Below are 21357 nucleotides of genomic sequence, written 5' to 3'. Positions count from 1 at the left end.
AATGAGCTCTTAAGCAACATCAATTTAATTTTCAATAATTTCAAACCTCGGTACTTTAATTGTTTTAATTTAATATTCAAATTGCTTTCTAAATAAAACGTGAAGAAAAAGGTTACCTGGATGGAATGTCCAGTCGTAATCCCGAATATTAGGCTCAAGCTGTAAGAGCTTGCAAGCCATAAACATTCGTCTTCTCTCCAAAACACATGTAAGTATCTCAAACCATCTTCTTAATAAAGTTGGAAGAAAAAGATTACCTGGAGGGAATATCCAGTTGTAATCCCGAATATTAGGCTCAAGCTGTAAGAGCTTGCAAGCCATAAATATTCGTCTTCTCTCCAAAATAGTTATGAATATCTAAACCATTTTCTTAATAAAAGTTGGAAGAAAAAGGTTACCTGGATGGAATGTCCAGTCGTAATCCCGAATATTAGGCTCAAGCTGTAAGAGCTTGCAAGCCGTTAATATTCGTCTTCTCTTTAATACTCCAATATTCAAAATCATTTTCTAAATAAAAGTTGGAAGAAAAAGGTTACCTGGATGGAATGTCCAGTCGTAATCCCGAATATTAGGCTCAAGCTGTAAGAGCTTGCAAGCCATAAATATTCGTCTTCCCTCCAAAACATTCATAAATATCCGAATCATTTTCTTAGCAATATTGGAAAGAAACAGACTGCCTGGGTGGAATGTCCAGACGTAGTCCCGAATATTAGACCCAAGCTGTAAGAGCTTGTAGGTCACAAGTACTCGTCTTTCAAACTTCAAAATACCCTATTCCTACCTTAATACTTTTTCAATAAAGATGGAAATAGAACATGGTGTATACCGTGCACTCCTGAGACTAGGATTCGAGATGTATATCTCGCTCATCCAAGTCCTCGCCATCATTCAAAATACATCCAACCAATCAAACTCTTTTCTCGCCGCCGTGCGACTAATCAGAAAACCTTTTTTTTCATAAATGGAAGATATATTGTCTTAAGTGATACAAAACAATGTTTCGGCCACGATTGTTGAGTAGAGATAAATGACGCTTTTCCGAATGTAGATTTATAAATCCGTTCGATGTGTGGTATGCGTCCACTCCTCATCTGTTTTGGGTAAAACGATGTTTTCGTCGATTAATACAATATAGCTTTCGCTAAAATCGACCAACAAACAAACATTTTTTTTCTACCCAGAACTACGTAAGCCTTGATTTCTCTTTTGAGATACGTAGGAGCAGGATTTATAAATCTTGTCGGGCCCACTAATAAAAAACTTAGGTTTAGTCCTTCGTTAAAAAAATCTAAAAACATTTCTTCTCTCTTCTTCTCTTTCTTTCCCACCTAATAATTTGAAAAGCCTAATATTTTAATTAACATTAACGCACACAACTAACCTAATGGTTCCCGTTGAGTACAACGGACGTGAGGGGTGCTAATACCTTCCCCTTGCGTAATCGACTCCCGAACCTTGATATTTGTTGCGATGACCATATCTTATCCTTTTCTTTTGTCTTGGGTTTTATCGATATTTCCCCTTTCCTTTTTAGGAATAAATAAAGTTCGGTGGCGACTCTGTTCAGTCAATCATTGCGAGCGTGCGATCGCGCTTCGCTTTGAAGTCGTATCCCCATTTTTTTCGAGGTGCGACAGATGGCGACTCTGCTGGGGACTAGAACATCCCTAAGTGAGTCAAGCCTAGTTAGGTCGTTTGTGTGCCTTTGTTTGATTACCTATGTGGCTTTTCTTTATTGTTTTTACTATCTCTATTGTCATATTGATATGAATCTGTCGTATTGGTTCGATTATGGTTTGGTACTTGGATACTCTGATTGCAAACCATGTGGGAAAGACTTTTTACCCGAGTCTCGAGTAAAAACATAAGATAGGATGAGGTTGAGTAGTGCGGGTCCGCGAGATGTATTTCTCGTTGGGTCGGTACGAGAACCTTACTTAGAGTAGATTCTTGAGAGGATGTTGTCGCTCGGCAAGTAAGTTGCCGTAAGCTTCGATATTTTCTTTAGGATCCATGACTTTGAGAACCATTTGTAGAACCTTAGTTCTTTGCCCAACTAGGAAAGATGGTTGCGTAGTGTGGGTCTGCGAGATGTATTTCTCGTTGGATCGATGCGAGAACCTCACTTAGAGTAGATTCTTTAGATGGAGTTGATGCCCGGCAAGTAAGTTGCCGCAGGTAGCAAACAGTCTAATGGATCCATGACTCTAGGAACCTTTGTAACCCTAGATCATACCCGGTGAGAACCTATTCTTGGAAAGTAATCAGATTCATCAAGTACCTCAGACTTTTGAGCCCGTGTATTAAAAAAAAAACAAATATGCATGGCTTGCATTGCATTCACTCACATTCCCTTGCATCTGCATCTCATCATAATGCATGACATTTTCCAGACAAAATACAAAAAAAAAAGCTCATCCATCCTTCGTCCATGATAAGCAAAGTGATTCTCAACACGCGTTTAGAACAAAGAACCATGTCTCAGAAGATGTTGGACGAGCTAAGGAAAAGCCAAGAAGAACTGAAGAAGGAACTCAATTTTTTGAAGAGCCAAATGAGATGGGTCTTGGAAATCCTGCAAGTCTTGTTGGGAAAAGAGGGTCACCCAACATACACTGCTGCAACAAAGAGAGCGACTACCCCACATCCGTCTGGTGTTACCCCAAGTCAAGGGAATTTCTATGTGGCAACTCCTCATTTACCAGTATGTGGACCTCCCTCAAGACGTCATCATCAACATCCTCTGGCTATTGCTCCTCAAAGTTGTAGAAGCAAGCTTCAATCCAAGAAGTATTTTGATGAAGACAACTTGCATCAATGCAAAAAGAGAAGAGCTACAAAGTTATCTCAAGCATCAAGTATCCAAAGCCGCATATGCATTTTTGATCAAGCTTCATTTTCAAGACACCATTTGGCAAGATTGTTGATTCACTTCTTAGGTATATCTAACTCACTCTTAGATTAGTATACAAGTGTTCAACAATTATGATCTGCATTTGCATCTTTTAACATAACCATTTGTTAACACCTTGAAATGCAAGACACATTTATTTTTAAGTATTTTTCTGCATTTCAACAGTGTTAACCGGTTAACCATATGGGTTAACCGGTTAACAGCCCAAATTTTCAACTTCTTTGTTAACGTTTGCATGCGTTAACCGGTTAACCCATATGGTTAACCGGTTAACACTGTTCATTACAGCAAAAATGGCTTTGAAAAATTATATCTTTTCATCAATGTTCATGAGGGAAATGATACCTCTTTGAAAAGGTATTTTGGCAATATAAATTATTGAATTTTCAAAATGAATTTTCACCTCCAAGAATTTTCATACAAACTTCAAATAAATCACTCTCTCATATTTTTCCTTTAATTTTTTTTTGAAAGTGTTCATAATAAAAATTTTCATCTCATTCTTTTGTTGAACACTTGCATATTATCTTTTGAGTGACTTATTTATCTAAGGAGAAGATCAATCAAGAGAAGATTGATATCACTACATCTTTGTTAAAAATCATTCATAGAATTATTTCTGTTTGACTTGTGATCCAGGATTGTTGGACACAAGGGTTGGTGTTGAAGAGGATTGTTCTTCATACACTTGTTTGTCTATAGGTTAGATAGTAGGCATCACCGTTTGTGTGAATAGGCTGTACCATTCCTAACTATAGTGAATTCTCTTTCGTGTGAAAGAGGAGTGGATGTACCTTCGGATTGTGAAGGGAACCACTATAATTTCCGGTGTCGTTTACTTTCCGCATTTTTATTTTCCGCACTTAATCAAAAATAACCAAAAACCGGAAACTAGATCGAAGAATTTTTTACCACCTAATTCACCCCCCCCCCCTCTTAGGCGCATTTACAACTTACATTTGGCATCAGAGCAAGTTATAGGTAACTTGTTCCTAGAGATCCAGCATGGCTTCCACAAGCATAAATCCGGTTTTCAAAGATGGTGGAAGTAGCAACAAGCCCCCACTCTTCTCCGGAGAAGGTATATGGGAAGCAGTTGAAGAAGGTCCACACAAACCGGTAAATGTGGTGAATGGAGTTGGTACCCCAAAGTTGAAAAACACTTATGACGAAGATGATAAGAAAAGGATTCTGAATGAGAAGAAGGCAATCAACATACTCCAAAGCGCTCTCAGTATGGACGAGTTCTTCCGTATATCTCAATGTAAATCGGCAAAGGAGATTTGGGACACCTTGGTTGAAACACATGAAGGAACCACCGAAGTGAAGAGATCGAGGCTAAACACCCTAAGCCAAGAATATGAGATGTTCCGCATGCAGCCCGGTGAATCTATAGTTGCCTTACAAAAGAGATTCGTCCATCTAACAAATCACTTGATCGCTCTGGGTAAAACTTTCACTAATGATGATCTCAACCTGAAAGTCCTAAGATCTTTGACAAGAGAATGGCAACCGAAAGTGACCGCTATTTCGGAAAAGAAGAGTCTCTCAACGATGACATCCGCGTCTCTATTTGGAAAACTTCAAGAACACGAATTGGAACTTGGAAGGCTTGAGAAGCACGAAAGTCAAGAAAAGAAGTCCAAGGGAATTGCCTTGAAGGTTGATTCAAAAAGGGACAAAGATGATGAGACGTCCGAAGATGAGAACTTTATGCTTCTTGTAAAGAAGCTTGGTAAGTTTTTTAATAAAAATAAAAATTCCTCTCATCCTAAAAAGAATAACCATTTCAGGAAAAAGGAAGCATCCACATCAATGCAAGACGTTACGTGTTATGAATGTGGACAACAAGGTCACATAAAGCCGGACTGCCCAAAACTTGCAAAGAAAGGAGGATTCAAAGGCAAGAAGGAATTCAAAAACAAAAAGGCTTACGTCGCTTGGGACGATAATGAGATCAGTTCATCTTCAGAATCGGAAAGCGATGAATGCGCAAACATGGCTCTTATGGCGTCACATCACTCCGGTGAAGAAATCGATGAGGTGAGTAGCAATTTTTCAGTTTATGACAATGATGCACAAGATGTTATAAATGAACTCTTAAAAGAATGCAAGATATTGTATAAAAGTATTTCATCCCAAAAGAAACAAATCTCATCCTTAGAAGAAAAAAATACTGCTTTGGAAAAATATATTGAAAGTGGAAAACAAAAGTTGATGGATGAAAAACAAAGTCTTGCATGTAAGAATTGTGAATCTTTATCTTTTCAAATTGTTCAACTTAAAAGAGTTTTAGAAAGATATGAAAAAGGTCAAATTGGGTTGGAAGAAATTCTTAAACACCAAAGGTATTCTAATGACAAAAGTGGATTAGGATATTCTAAGTTTTCTAAACCAAGCACAAATAAGACCATTTTTGTTAAAGCAAGTGAACAAGTTGCAAAAGAGAAAGTAAACAATTCTAAAATTATGCATCAAAGTCATAAAAAGAAAATGATTGCTAAGAAGAAGAATTATGTTCCTAGATATAGAAGTAATTTTCAACCAACTTGCTTTTATTGTGGAATCAAAGGGCACACACCTAATGCTTGTTATGTGCGAAACTTTAGCGTTCCAACAGGGCATTATGTGTGGATTAAAAAGGGTACTAACTACCAAGGACCCAAAGCAATTTGGGTACCTAACAAAACTTGATTTTGTTTTGTAGGTATGCTTGAAGACAACCTCTAATCAATGGTATCTTGATAGCGGTTGTTCAAAGCATATGACGGGCGACATCGACAAATTTTCACATCTATCTTTAAAGGCCAAAGGATATGTTACATACGGTGATGACACCAAAGGGAAAATCCTTGGAGTAGGAACCATTGGAGCACCTCCTGCTACCATCATCGAAGATGTCCTTTATGTTGAAGGCCTAAAGCACAATTTACTAAGTATAAGTCAATTGTGTGACAAAGGGTTCCGAATCAATTTCACAAAAGATGAATGTGTGATAGAGCATGAAGTCACCCATGACATCTTGCTAAAAGGTAAAAGGGTTAATAATATTTTTATGACTTCTTTTGATGATTCTTCCTTGAAGGTAAAATGTCTAATGACGAACAACAACGAGGCTTGGCTATGGCATAAAAGATTCGCTTATATACACATGGAGCACATGAACAAATTAATAAAGCATGATCTGGTCATTGGTCTTCCAAAGATTAAGTTCATCAAGGATAAGATGTGTGACGCATGCCAAAAGGGAAAGCAAACCAAGACGACTTTCAAATCCAAGAATGTTGTGTCTTCGTCGAGGCCACTTCAACTCTTGCACATGGATCTCTTCGGTCCATCAAGAACAAAAAGTTTCGGAGGTAATGTTTACGGTTTGGTAATTGTTGATGATTTCTCTAGATATACGTGGACTTTGTTTCTTGTGCAGAAAAGCGATGCTTTCAAGGCTTTCAAAAAATATGCAAAACAAATTCAGAATGAGAAGTCTCTTTCAATAATCTCCATTAGAAGTGACCACGGGGGAGAATTTCAAAATACCTTTTTTGAAGAATTCTGCGAAAAGCACGGAATTTCCCACAACTTCTCCGCACCACGAACACCACAACAAAACGGTGTCGTAGAGAGAAAGAACAGATCCTTGGTGGAACTCGCAAGAACGATGCTCAGCGACTCCAACCTTCCTAAATATTTTTGGGCGGACGCAGTTAGCACAGCATGCTTTGTTAGCAACCGTGTCAACATTCGGCCGATTCTCAAAAAGACTCCGTATGAGCTTTTCAAAGGAAGGAAGCCCAATATATCTTTCTTTCACATCTTTGGGTGCAAATGTTTTGTCCTCAACAATGGAAAGGACAATCTTGGTAAGTTTGATGAGAAATCCGACGAAGGTATCTTCCTTGGCTATTCCCTTTCTAGTAAGGCTTTTAGAATTTTCAATAAAAGAACTCTTACTATTGAAGAATCAACGCATGTATGTTTTGATGAAACTAACCCCTCGAAAGAGGATAACCTTGTTGTTGATGACGATGATGATATAATAGATGTATCACAAAAGGAACTTTCAAATGTTCAATCCATTCCACAAGGAGATGGCTCACCAATCATTGAAGAACATCATGATCTACCGAAAGAATGGAAAACTCATAGAGATCACCCCATTGATAAAGTTATTGGTGATATTAGCCAAGGCGTTGCAACATGACTAAATCTCAAAGATGCATGTCTCAACATGGCTTTTGTGTCTCAAATAGAACCAACCAAAGTCGATGATGCCTTAGGCGACGATCAATGGATAGTAGCAATGCAAGAAGAACTCAACCAATTCAAAAGAAATCAAGTTTGGAGTCTCGTACCAAGACCAGACAACAAGCACATCATTGGAACAAGATGGGTTTTCAAGAACAAACTTGATGAGAATGGGATCATAGTTCGTAACAAAGCAAGATTGGTCGCACAAGGATACAACCAACAGGAAGGAATTGATTTTGATGAGACGTTCGCTCCGGTAGCAAGGTTAGAAGCAATTCGATTATTACTTGCTTTTGCTTGTTCTATGAACTTTCAATTGTTTCAGATGGATGTCAAAAGCGCTTTCCTAAATGGCTATATCAATGAAGAAGTCTACGTCAAACAACCTCCGGGTTTTGAAGACTTCAAGAACCCTTCACATGTTTACAAGTTGAAGAAACCACTATATGGTTTAAAGCAAGCACCAAGAGCGTGGTATGACCGCCTCAGCAACTTTCTATGTGAAAAGGGTTTTGTAAAAGGAAAGGTTGACAAGACTTTATTCCTAAAGAAGATCAAGGGTAACACCTTATTGGCTCAAGTCTATGTCGACGACATCATCTTCGGTTCAACAAATAAAGATCTTTGCGAAGAGTTCTCAACCATGATGCAAGGAGAATTCGAGATGTCCATGATGGGAAAATTGAACTATTTTCTTGGACTACAAATCAAGCAAACCAAGGATGGCATCTTCATCAACCAATCCAAGTATTGCAAGGAATTATTGAAAAGATTTGATATGGATAGTTGCAAAGTGATGTCCACTCCTATGGGATCCGGAACGTACGTTGATCAAGATGAATCCGGAATGTCAATAGATATTACAAAATATCGAGGTATGATTGGTTCATTACTATATTTGACGGCAAGCCGTCCTGACATTATGTTTAGTGTATGTTTGTGTGCACGCTTTCAAGCAAACCCGAAGGAATCGCATCTCACCGCCGTGAAGAGAATTATGAAATATCTCAAAGGAACAACGAACGTCGGACTATGGTATCCAAAAGGTAGTATATGCTCCTTGATTGGCTATTCTGATGCTGACTATGCAGGCTGCAAGACCGATAGAAAAAGCACAAGTGGTACCTGTCACATTCTCGGGAATGCACTAGTGTCGTGGGCATGCAAGAAGCAAGCATGTGTCGCACTTAGCACGGCCGAAGCAGAGTACATTGCAGCAGGCAGTTGTTGTGCACAAATTTTATGGCTCAAGCAACAACTTCTGGATTTTGGTGTAGACCTCGGCTGCATTCCTCTTCGATGCGATAACACTAGTGCCATCAACATCACAAAGAACCCGGTCATGCATTCAAGGACGAAGCACATAGATATCCGACATCATTTCCTCCGAGATCACGTGCTTAACGGAGATGTAGATGTTACGTTCGTAGATACACATAATCAACTCGCTGACATATTCACAAAACCATTGGCTAAAGAGCAATTCTTCAAGATTCGGCGAGAACTTGGGATTCTCAATGAAGGTGACATCTAACCTTGTATTCAAATTAATTGTTATGTGGTATATTTGCTAAAAATGTGTTTACTTTCAGTTTTTATGTTATGCATGCTAGCACTCTTTTTTCGCCGTTTTCCGTTTTTCTTACTTTCGCATGTCCAAATATTATCCGTTTTAAAATATTTTTATATCGAAAATTGCGTATTGATAAGTGCTAATACTTTGTGTAAAAATTTTTTAAAAATCTTTTCCCGGTTCTTCAAAACGGAGCTGCTGTTTTTCTTTTATTTTTGAAAAATTTCAGTCCGTTAACCGGTTAACGGTATAGGTTAACCGGTTAACACTCTTTTATTTTTGGAAATTTTCAGTCCGTTAACCGGTTAACGGTATAGGTTAACCGGTTAACGCCTCCCAACAGCAACTCTGTTTTTCGTTTTAAAATACAGAACGTTTTAATTAATTGTTTTATTTTTTTGTGGGTTTATGTTCATTGCATGTGCTTTGTTCTTTCACCTACTCCTCATAACTCTCTCCTCCCTCATTACTCACCATAAACCCTTCATCTCTTTACATTCAACTTTCATAACTCTCAAACCCTTTTCCGAAAATCCATCTCTAAACCCTAGAATCTTCATCTGCTTCATGGCTCCACCAAGAATGGGAAAGGCTCCTGTATCATCATCTAGCAGTGAAGAGGAAGAGTTGAAAATGGAAACCGCCAAGAAAAGGAGAATGGACTTCAAAGTCAGGGTTCGACATCTGCTTAAGGGTAAGTATGTGAATCTCAAATCCTTCACTACTTTCTCTTTCCCTGAGATGTTGAGGTTTCAAGGATTGCATGAGTTCATCACTGATAATGGGAAAATTTACACTGACTTGGTAAAATCCTTTCTGAATCATTTTACTTTAAATCTAAATACTGATGAACAACACATGCTGTCTGCAACTGTTAGAGACTGTGAAATTGTTACCGACCTTGGGACGTTGGCTGCGTCTCTTAAGATTCCATATTCAGGTTTTTTCCTACGAAAAGGTGTTAATCATGAGGAAGGAAAATGGGCTCAGTATGATAAGATGGAATACTACTACTCTATCTGCAGATTTCCCAGGGAGGTGGTTGTGTCGGGACAGCGCACTTCTCGCATACTTTGCTATGCTAAGAATCTGTCGGTTGACGATCGTATGCTGCATTATGTTATCTGCCATGTCCTGCTGCCCAAGGATTCCAACCTGTCTCAAATCAATGATTTGGAAATGCAAGTTCTGTTTGCAGTGAAGAACAAGATCCGAGTTAATTGGCTGCCCACCATGTTGTATCATCTGCGACAACAACTTTCTCTCAAGACAAGGCTGCCATACGGTCGCCTTATCTCAAGGATTTTGGAACTCACAGATATGGAAATCGGGCGAGAACCGTTTTTGGCTATGACCACTACAGCAAATGAAATCAACGGCGTTACCATCATGAAAAATACTGGAATTATTCAAAGCAACGACGGCTCCTACAAATATGATGATGGGTCCTCCTCTTCAAACTTCCCTATTCCGGAAGGTGGCATTTCCAATGAACTTCTCTATACTACCATGATGAGCCACCACCGTGAAACCACCCGTGCTATCAAGAGTCTTCGGAACCTAGTGTTGAGTTCCCGCAACCTTCCCGTAGAAGATGATGAAGGTGATGATGGTAGTGAAGCGGATGGCGAGGAGGATGAGGCCGGTTCGGAAGAAGAATAAAGCACTATGTTTTTTTCTTGTTTATGTTTTCTGTTATATGCTGTCCTAGTGTTTTTATTGTTAAACTATGTTTATGCTTGTCATGTCTACCAATCACTTAACTTTTAAATCAATTTTTATTCTGTCATACCTTGTGATTCAATGTTTATCTGATAATCGCAAAATGTATGTTTTCTTGTATGCTTTTTCCTTAAGTCTCTTCCTTTTTGCTAATGACAAAGGGGGAGAAGACTTGTTTCTCTAATGGTTTTCTATGCAGAATTGTTGTATGCCTCTCATTTAGGGGGAGTTCTTAAATTCAGGGGGAGAAATCATCTTAGAGAAACTCCACTTTCTGCATCTATCTCAAAGTGGTTGTCATCATCAAAAAGGGGGAGATTGTAGAAGCAAGCTTCAATCCAAGAAGTATTTTGATGAAGACAACTTGCATCAATGCAAAAAGAGAAGAGCTACAAAGTTATCTCAAGCATCAAGTATCCAAAGCCGCATATGCATTTTTGATCAAGCTTCATTTTCAAGACACCATTTGGCAAGATTGTTGATTCACTTCTTAGGTATATCTAACTCACTCTTAGATTAGTATACAAGTGTTCAACAATTATGATCTGCATTTGCATCTTTTAACATAACCATTTGTTAACACCTTGAAATGCAAGACACATTTATTTTTAAGTATTTTTCTGCATTTCAACAGTGTTAACCGGTTAACCATATGGGTTAACCGGTTAACAGCCCAAATTTTCAACTTCTTTGTTAACGTTTGCATGCGTTAACCGGTTAACCCATATGGTTAACCGGTTAACACTGTTCGTTACAGCAAAAATGGCTTTGAAAAATTATATCTTTTCATCAATGTTCATGAGGGAAATGATACCTCTTTGAAAAGGTATTTTGGCAATATAAATTATTGAATTTTCAAAATGAATTTTCACCTCCAAGAATTTTCATACAAACTTCAAATAAATCACTCTCTCATATTTTTCCTTTAATTTTTTTTTGAAAGTGTTCATAATAAAAATTTTCATCTCATTCTTTTGTTGAACACTTGCATATTATCTTTTGAGTGACTTATTTATCTAAGGAGAAGATCAATCAAGAGAAGATTGATATCACTACATCTTTGTTAAAAATCATTCATAGAATTATTTCTGTTTGACTTGTGATCCAGGATTGTTGGACACAAGGGTTGGTGTTGAAGAGGATTGTTCTTCATACACTTGTTTGTCTATAGGTTAGATAGTAGGCATCACCGTTTGTGTGAATAGGCTGTACCATTCCTAACTATAGTGAATTCTCTTTCGTGTGAAAGAGGAGTGGATGTACCTTCGGATTGTGAAGGGAACCACTATAATTTCCGGTGTCGTTTACTTTCCGCATTTTTATTTTCCGCACTTAATCAAAAATAACCAAAAACCGGAAACTAGATCGAAGAATTTTTTACCACCTAATTCACCCCCCCCCCCCTCTTAGGCGCATTTACAACTTACAAAAGTGACCCAAGCCAGGTTCAGAACAAAAATCAGAATTAGAACAAAGGGAACAAGGATCACAATGACTCAATTCCGGTGCCATATAGCAAGCTCTACCCGCAACTGATCCAAAATGCTTTGGTGACCCCTCGAGCTCTCACACCTGTGTCACCATACCTGCCATGGTACAATCCAAATGCAACATGTGAATTCCATAAAGGGGCAGTGGGACATGACCTAGATTCTTGCTTAGCGCTGAAAGCCTTGGTACGAGAGCTGATTAACAAAAAGAGCTTAGTCTTTAAAGAAGATCACCCGAAGATCAAGTGCCAATACCATACTGGAACAATGGGGCACTCCATCGAGGAATGCAAGAGTTTTAAGTTCAAGCTGCAAAGATTGATTGACATAAGGTCACCAACACTCAAGGAGGAAGGCTCAGGTACATATACCTTGATCTCTGGGCCAAGTAATGATAAAGGGAAAGGACCCTTGAAACCCCTCAAGGTTTTGTTCCACAAGGAAGATGTCAGGGATATGGCTAATGAGCTATCACTGTTTCCTGGTAAGAGCATTGAGATATCGTCTTGGATTTCCAATGTCACGACCCATACCAATGAAAGAAAAGGAGAAGTGAGTAGTGGATCCAAGAGATTTGCGTTCAACGATGAGATTGAAGGAAAGGAATTTGAAGATCATCATGCCAATGTCAAAAAGCTTGTTGATCCCAACCTTCAAGTTTGAAGAAGTCAATTCCCTAAAGCTGGCAATCATTTGGCTGTTTCAGCATTTCTTTTGTAGTTTCCTTGCATGTTGATTGTTAATTGCTTTTAAGCATTGTTGTTTTCTTTGAATTGGTAAGATTAATGAAATGTTTATGCATCTTTTGAATTAATCCATTCGTATTCACTCGTTTTTCATTCATGTTAAAAAACAAAAATACTCCTCTCATTCACTTTTGTTTATCAAACCGTTGTGTTAACAAAGATTGGATGGAGGATGATGAAAACTAAACACCTGAAATTATTGTGGTATGCTTTTGAGTAAAACCTTATCGATGATGTAAGGCATTGTTTCAAATCCCCAAACACTGAAGAGATAAGGAGTTAATCCCTAGTCAACCACTTTGATCCTAGAAGTTGGTGTTTATTTCGGATCTAAAACCCTTAATCTTAACCTGGGGCAGGGTAGTTGTGTTCAGATAGTTTGATCATGCATTCGATCTTTCAAAAAAAAATCGTCCATATGAACACCCTCCAATTAGGTTCAACCACATGTTATCCTTCGCGCACATGTTGAAGTGTCGAAGAAGTTAAGAAAAGCTAAAATTAGTGTTGGTTGATCCTTATCCACCAATAATGTGGCAGTCAATACCTTTAAAGAATAAAAAAAAACCCGCTAAGTCAAATACCACAAAATGACTCAGGCAAAAGTCAGGGCATCCCGATGGATCGAAAGCTTCAAAGAAGCGGTCCAGGAAAAATCAGGGATAAGGAAAAACAATCAAAAGAGGTCATTAAATCCTCGACAAAAACAAAATAAGGTGACTGCCATTTCAAGAAAATTCGTCTTGAACCCTCATCACACCTTCGAACCCTCTTGGAAGTCGAATGCGTGTATTTTGAATTAACTGAACATAGGAACTGGAGATCATCAAGAAGAAGGGGTGGGTAAAAATAAATTTTGAGCCTTATATCCTTTTGTTTCAAAAAAAAACCGTGAACCAGACCACGTTACAACCCTTAAAAGACCTAATTGAGGCAGGGTTTATTTTGAAAGCATACTATAACAAGGTCGTGTTAACTTGACTCCAAACGATTTTTGTTAATCATGTGGGGCACCAACTTGCATACTGTGAATGACTTGATCACCATTGTGTTCTTATCGATGACTCGTTCACTGTATTTCACCCATTCATATCAATAAACTTTGAGTTCAAATTTTTGCATAAGCATTGCATTAAGATTACCATTTTTGAATGCACAATTTTATTTGCGAGTCAACACTTAGCATCAAAGAAATGCCAAATACAGTGGAAGAATTGATAAAGTGAAAGAAGTCTAGTCAGGGGAAAATCACTTTGAGCATCAGTTAATTCGAGCTAATCACCCTAAGGGTCATCTAGCCAAGAGTAATCTGCTTCAAGAATCAGACCGGGGCAAGCCACCTCAGAGCTCAGTAAGTCCAATCACTCCAAGGTTCAGTTAGCCAAGAGTAATTTGCTTCAAGACTTAGACTGGGGCAAGCCACCTCAGAGTTCAATGAGTCCAGCTATCCAAAGGACAATCAATTAAGAGTCTACCATTCCAGCATTTGGTTAGTCAAGTTCAGACCACTGCAAGTTTCAAACACTTGGGGCAAGCCATCTCGAGGTAGTCTCATGGCAAGTTGTTTCCAAACTCACTTTCAAAGTGAACATTTTCAAAGACCCAACAAACTGGGGCAAGATGAGCCACAGAGGGGCAGAACCTCTTTCTTCGTGCTTTCAAACTGCTCAAACAAATTCTGCCATACGTCAACAACTATTGAGTTTAAGACGAGTGCCCGAAAATTATGCTAGCACGATTCATTAATCCTCCAAAAGGATCCCATTGGCAAAGTTGTGGTTATCAAACGGGATAGAATCCTCCTTTGGCAATATTTATCATAAAATATTTGGTTGAGTTCTCGGTGTTGAGGAATCATGAGCTTCCATAAAAAGCCTTTACAAACTCCCAGTCTGCCCAGTGTCTGCATTCTCATAATCATGATCATTCATATATCATGCATAAAAGGAAATTCAAATCATGCATAGCCGAAATGTACTTCGTGCTCATTTTGCATTGACCCAGGTCTTGTTGTCGATCCTAGATCCTTTGACCTTTGATTTCAGTTTGTATTTGGTGCCCTTAAACCCACATCCGGTTTTCGCAGTCATTTTCAAATCCAATTTTTGTTCAATACTATTCAGGTCATGTATGAACCTGTTGTTGAGCTTTTATTCCGGGGTCAGGTCATACTTGAACCTGCTCTGAAGAGTTTTTCCAACTTTTGTTCAATACCATTCAGGTCATATATGAACCTGTCGTTGAACCCTTATTCCGGTGTCAGGTCATACTTGAACCTGCTCTTAAGTTTTTCCTTTTGTTCAATACCATTCAGGTCATGTATGAACCTGTTGTTGAACCCTTATTCCGGTGTCAGGTCATACTTGAACCTGCTCTGAAGTTTTTCCTTTTGTTCAATACTATTCAGGTCATATATGAACCTGTCGTTGAACCCTTATTCCGGTGTCAGGTCATACTTGAACCTGCTCTGAAGTTTTTCCTTTTGTTCAATACCATTCAGGTCATGTATGAACCTGTTGTTGAACCCCCATTCCGGTGCCAGGTCATACATGAACCTGTCTGAAGAGTTGTTCTCCATGATTTTTCCCCAACATTGTCAGGTCATATATGAACCTGTTTTGTCGCCTTTTGTTCCAGTATTGCCAGGTCATATCTGAACCTGCTGTTTCATTTTCTTTCTTATTTGGGTCTAGTAAGTCATATGTGAACTTACTACCGAAATCCCTTGTATTCTAAGTGTCGTTTATCAAATCTCACTTTGAATACTCCCCAGTGTGTGTCTAATTCTCCAGCAGGACTGTTTCCCCAGCAAGTTGTTTCTTACCATTTGTTTGTCTCCCTTTGGATCATCAGTATTTCCCACAGCTTGGTCTGTCTAGTAGCATCTCCTGTTAAGGGTCCACCATATCCCTATCAGATAGAAAAATCACAAAAAAAAATCATGTATCCATGCATATCATATCATATCATATCATATCACATCATGTCATAGGGATTCAGGATCAAAATCCGGGTCTTCTTAGTATTTAACCATCTCCCACTATGATCATATGAAGAGTGTCCTGCTTCATATTCTCTAGTAGAAGATACTTAAATAGGGGCAACTGTCATACCCCGATTTTGGTCCTGAATTTTTTATTTTTATTTGGCACTTGGCTTGAAATTCATTTGCATACATTCATTCCCAAATCCATTTTGTTTATTGATAGACATTGGTCATTATCTAGCTTCAAGATTCATGTTTAATTTCATCAATTCATTTCCATTCAAATCATGCTCATATGAGACCGTTCAAGGCAATTACATTTCCAAACCATAAACCATCCCCATTACAACATGGCCATGAATTACAAAGTCATCTTCCAAAGGACAAACATTTTAAAACCATAAACATGGACTTGGTGTTCACTTGATCCAACCTACACCAATTCACATTTTCACTTAAACCATACAATATTTCAATCCCAATTCAAATCAATATCATTCCATGTTCCAAAATGCTAATTTCATATAACAACTATCATATAATCATACACTTCCCATTTCATTCAAAATCAAATTACAAATAACATTTCAAGTACATTTTGCACCATTTCACATTTCCATACAATTCCAGCCACGTCTTACATGCTTTACACTGCATTGATTTGATTCCAAACTACATCCAAGCTATAGCCCACACATGCTTACAATGATTAACTCATATACAAATCCAAACATTCCATTCAATTACCAACTTCAAATTCAAAATTCAAGGTTCAAGTACATAATCATGTTGATACCTTACATATGAATCAAATTCAAAAATACAAGCTCATGACATAAGGTTCTAACATTTAATTCAAATTCCTAAGCATTAACATCCACCATCTTCATGATTTCATATTATCATCTCCTTCTATCCCAAGTTACTTTTTCTTCCATGGAGGTTCCTACAAAACAAAGTAATCAAAAGGCCATGAATTTCACACACAAGAACCGCTTGCTTTCTTTTTCAACAAGCATCAGAGCATCATTGTGGTTTGTACTTACCACTGGTTCTTAACATGATCATTATGAATACCCTGCAAATAAACACAGGCCAGGATTTTTTGTCAACTTATATGTTAGAGATTGAGATTAGACTTTCTGATTTTAAGCCACTTGCATCCCATGGATCATCTTTGCTTCCTTTCTGGGTGCACTCTGACAGGAAGATTAAAGTACTTGAAAGTTTAATCAATGATGAATTGTTGCAAACTGGTATATTAGAAGATGGTGAAATTGAGGACAAATATGTACCTGTAATTGGAGAATTGAGTGAGCAACATAATGGTGTAGGCAAGGAGTCTGAAGTAGGCCACAACGAAAACAAAGAAAGTTTTCTTACTTCTGAAGCTTCTAATGGATATCAGGCTGATGCTTCAACTGTAGCATTAAAGGACATGAGTAATAAATTTTCCTGCGATATTCAGCACATTCCATTATCTATTTCTACTGATAGTCATATGGAAACAAGTCTACAAGATATCATGGAGAGCAACCTACAGCATACCATGAGTAAGCCAAAACAGAATTGTAACAGAAAAACAGGAAGCCAAGCCATACAAGAATGACCCTGAGATATTGGCAATGACAAAACTCATAGCAGCCTATCAACGGAATGAAATATTGGAATTTGAGAAAATTCTGAAGAGTAACAGACGAACCATCAACATATATCCACATCACAGAAATTCACACAGCGCTCATATTGTGCATCAAACGGCTAAGGATATGGGACTTACCTGCCAGAGGAGAAGGTTGTGGTCTGAGTAAAACCGGCGTCTGAACAAATTCAGGATGGTTGTTACTTGTGAGAAGTGGTCGTTAGGTTGGTGACTCATTTCATGGTGGATTCGAACTTCGGCCTGTTGTGAAAGCTTGAACCTTCAACAGTGAATTGACAAATCTACTTCAAATAACGATGCTGCAGAAAAAACAATGTATTGAAGAGTGCAAGACAGCAAAGTGAAAGCAATGTATTGGCTTAAACGCACCTTTTCCAAGAGTTTCACAAATCCAAACACTTTAACAGAATCCAATTCCACACAACAATGGGATTACCGACGAACTCATAAACCACGTCAAATCATTCACCATTGACACCTTCAAAAATTTCCCTCTCAAAGATGAAGATGAATTCAGTTATAGTGAGGAAGTACAATCTGATTCAACAAGAGTTCGAAAGGATATTTCTCAGTGGCAAGAGAGGCATATTCACTGCAGTAAAACAAAATAACTATCAAGCAGTAAAATTCCAAAAAGTTCCCAATTTGGAATTGGGACAAAAACGTAGAAGAAAGCATATGCCCAGTTTACCTGTTCCAATCCAAGCATCAATTAGGGCGACCGAAACCTGACCACCCAGAAGGAGGTTTTGCAGGATACTCTTTTGAGCTCCATATGCCATCCTGAAAACCCTAATTCGTAGAGGATAAATAAAAAAAGCGAATCAGTAGAGAAAAAACACGGCGAACAAGATACCACAAGCCCTAAATCCCAAATCAAAGCAAAACGAAAATTAGAGAGTTGGCTACTGTTCAAAAGCAAAAAACCCTAATAATTTTCCGACAGTGAAAACGGCGAATCGATAAGAAATCAAAGAGAGGACGAACCCTAAGAAAGGCGCAACGAAGGAGAAAGCAGAAGGAAGGTCACGTACCTGTTCATTCACTTCCGAGACATCCCAATCTGGTAGAATTCTCGCCTTTTTGTTGTTCCGTATTCAGATGCATATTTACTATCTTCCAAACCTGATGTATTTCTATGCGAATTGTGTTGTCTTTTTTCTTTCGTATTGATGATTCGAGTTTGATCTCGTGGACTGGGTTTAGGGTTTTGGTTTGTCATTTGCATTTTGTCTTCTTCTTAATACTTAGGAATGGTTACTGTGAGTAGAGTTTGGGGGGAGTTTTAAGCTGAGAGGAGAGAAGATGAGGCGAAGAAATGCTTCCAGTTTTGTTGTGTTCTTTTTCTAAAAAACGAATCTTTAAAGGTCAAAGGTGATTGTTGCCTTTCCCGTTGCCCTTTGGTCTTCCCAACATTGTTGTTTTCCCATGAATGGTTTAACGGCTGGCCATTAATAAGGGTTCTTTTCACCTTTCTGTTCGCCTCCCCCAACGGCCATGCGTTAAGTTTGTTTGGAGATTCTCGCTGCCTCCATTTGGGTTGGGTTGGAGCAGGGTTCCGTTAACCCGAACCGCAACAGTCCAAGTGACCGTTGGGCTTTCTTTCATCCCAAGTCCATTCCTTTTTTTTAGTTGTTTATTTTGTTTCTTTGTTTTTTTTAGTTCTTGTTTATAGGTTTGGATCGCTGTTGACTCAACAGTTGACAGCTTGTGGTCCGGTGGAGGGAAAGTAATTTCATCTTCCCCTTAGTATTGGGTTCGATACCCACATAGGGCATTTCATTTCTTTTATCATTCATTTTTCTCATGCTTATGTTTTAATATAATTTATCCCGTACTCATAGCTTCATCATCATTTAGTAATGCAAATTTGATTTCTTTTAATTTCATCATGCATTCGAAACCATTTGAAAACTATAAAAATCATATTTTTCTCGATTTAATATCGAGCCCATTTCCATACCCTTGTAAGTCGATTGCTTTTAAGCATCGCCATCAACCTCACATAGCTTACTCTTGGGCCTTCTTACAATGAGCTCTTAAGCAACATCAATTTAATTTTCAATAATTTCAAACCTCGGTACTTTAATTGTTTTAATTTAATATTCAAATTGCTTTCTAAATAAAACGTGAAGAAAAAGGTTACCTGGATGGAATGTCCAGTCGTAATCCCGAATATTAGGCTCAAGCTGTAAGAGCTTGCAAGCCATAAACATTCGTCTTCTCTCCAAAACACATGTAAGTATCTCAAACCATCTTCTTAATAAAGTTGGAAGAAAAAGATTACCTGGAGGGAATATCCAGTTGTAATCCCGAATATTAGGCTCAAGCTGTAAGAGCTTGCAAGCCATAAATATTCGTCTTCTCTCCAAAATAGTTATGAATATCTAAACCATTTTCTTAATAAAAGTTGGAAGAAAAAGGTTACCTGGATGGAATGTCCAGTCGTAATCCCGAATATTAGGCTCAAGCTGTAAGAGCTTGCAAGCCGTTAATATTCGTCTTCTCTTTAATACTCCAATATTCAAAATCATTTTCTAAATAAAAGTTGGAAGAAAAAGGTTACCTGGATGGAATGTCCAGTCGTAATCCCGAATATTAGGCTCAAGCTGTAAGAGCTTGCAAGCCATAAATATTCGTCTTCCCTCCAAAACATTCATAAATATCCGAATCATTTTCTTAGCAATATTGGAAAGAAACAGACTACCTGGGTGGAATGTCCAGACGTAGTCCCGAATATTAGACCCAAGCTGTAAGAGCTTGTAGGTCACAAGTACTCGTCTTTCAAACTTCAAAATACCTAATTCCTACCTTAATACTTTTTCAATAAAGATGGAAATGGAACATGGTGTATACCGTGCACTCCTGAGACTAGGATTCGAGATGTATATCTCGCTCATCCAAGTCCTCGCCATCATTCAAAATACATCCAACCAATCAAACTCTTTTCTCGCCGCCGTGCGACTAATCAGAAAACCTTTTTTTCATAAATGGAAGATATATTGTCTTAAGTGATACAAAACAATGTTTCGGCCACGATTGTTGAGTAGAGATAAATGACGCTTTTCCGAATGTAGATTTATAAATCCGTTCGATGTGTGGTATGCGTCCACTCCTCATCTGTTTTGGGTAAAACGATGTTTTCGTCGATTAATACAATATAGCTTTCGCTAAAATCAACCAACAAACAAACATTTTTTTTCTACCCAGAACTACGTAAGCCTTGATTTCTCTTTTGAGATACGTAGGAGCAGGATTTATAAATCTTGTCAGGCCCACTAATAAAAAACTTAGGTTTAGTCCTTCGTTAAAAAAATCTAAAAACATTTCTTCTCTCTTCTTCTCTTTCTTTCCCACCTAATAATTTGAAAAGCCTAATATTTTAATTAACATTAACGCACACAACTAACCTAATGGTTCCCGTTGAGTACAACGGACGTGAGGGGTGCTAATACCTTCCCCTTGCGTAATCGACTCCCGAACCCTGATATTGGTTGCGATGACCATATCTTATCCTTTTCTTTTGTCTTGGGTTTTATCGATATTTCCCCTTTCCTTTTTAGGAATAAATAAAGTTCGGTGGCGACTCTGTTCAGTCAATCATTGCGAGCGTGCGATCGCGCTTCGCTTTGAAGTCGTATCCCCATTTTTTTCGAGGTGCGACACCTACGTACCTTCTATGAAAGGTAAGGATCAAAACGCCGTAGTTCGGCTAAAAGATTTCCAAAATATGAGTGGGTTCATTTTAAAACAAGAGCACTAAGGCTTTTCATTCTCAACGGGAGAAAACTCAACCAAGACCAACAATCCACCATGCGAGGATGGCTTCAACATACTAGTGAGGGGTTAACCCTATAATAAGTATGGAAGACTTATAATCAACTCACTAAGGATGTGGTGAGATTTACATCAACCACTATGAGAATTGAAACCTATGGCTAATGTATGAAAACATATCAACAATGGACAAAGCCACAAAACAATTGAATGGGTGAAATTAATTGATTATGAGTAT

Source organism: Lathyrus oleraceus, chromosome 4 (genome assembly GCF_024323335.1).
Source record: "Lathyrus oleraceus cultivar Zhongwan6 chromosome 4, CAAS_Psat_ZW6_1.0, whole genome shotgun sequence".
Classification (NCBI taxonomy): domain Eukaryota; kingdom Viridiplantae; phylum Streptophyta; class Magnoliopsida; order Fabales; family Fabaceae; genus Lathyrus; species Lathyrus oleraceus.
The sequence above is the reverse complement of the archived record's forward strand: the minus strand, read 5'-3'. Positions refer to the sequence as shown.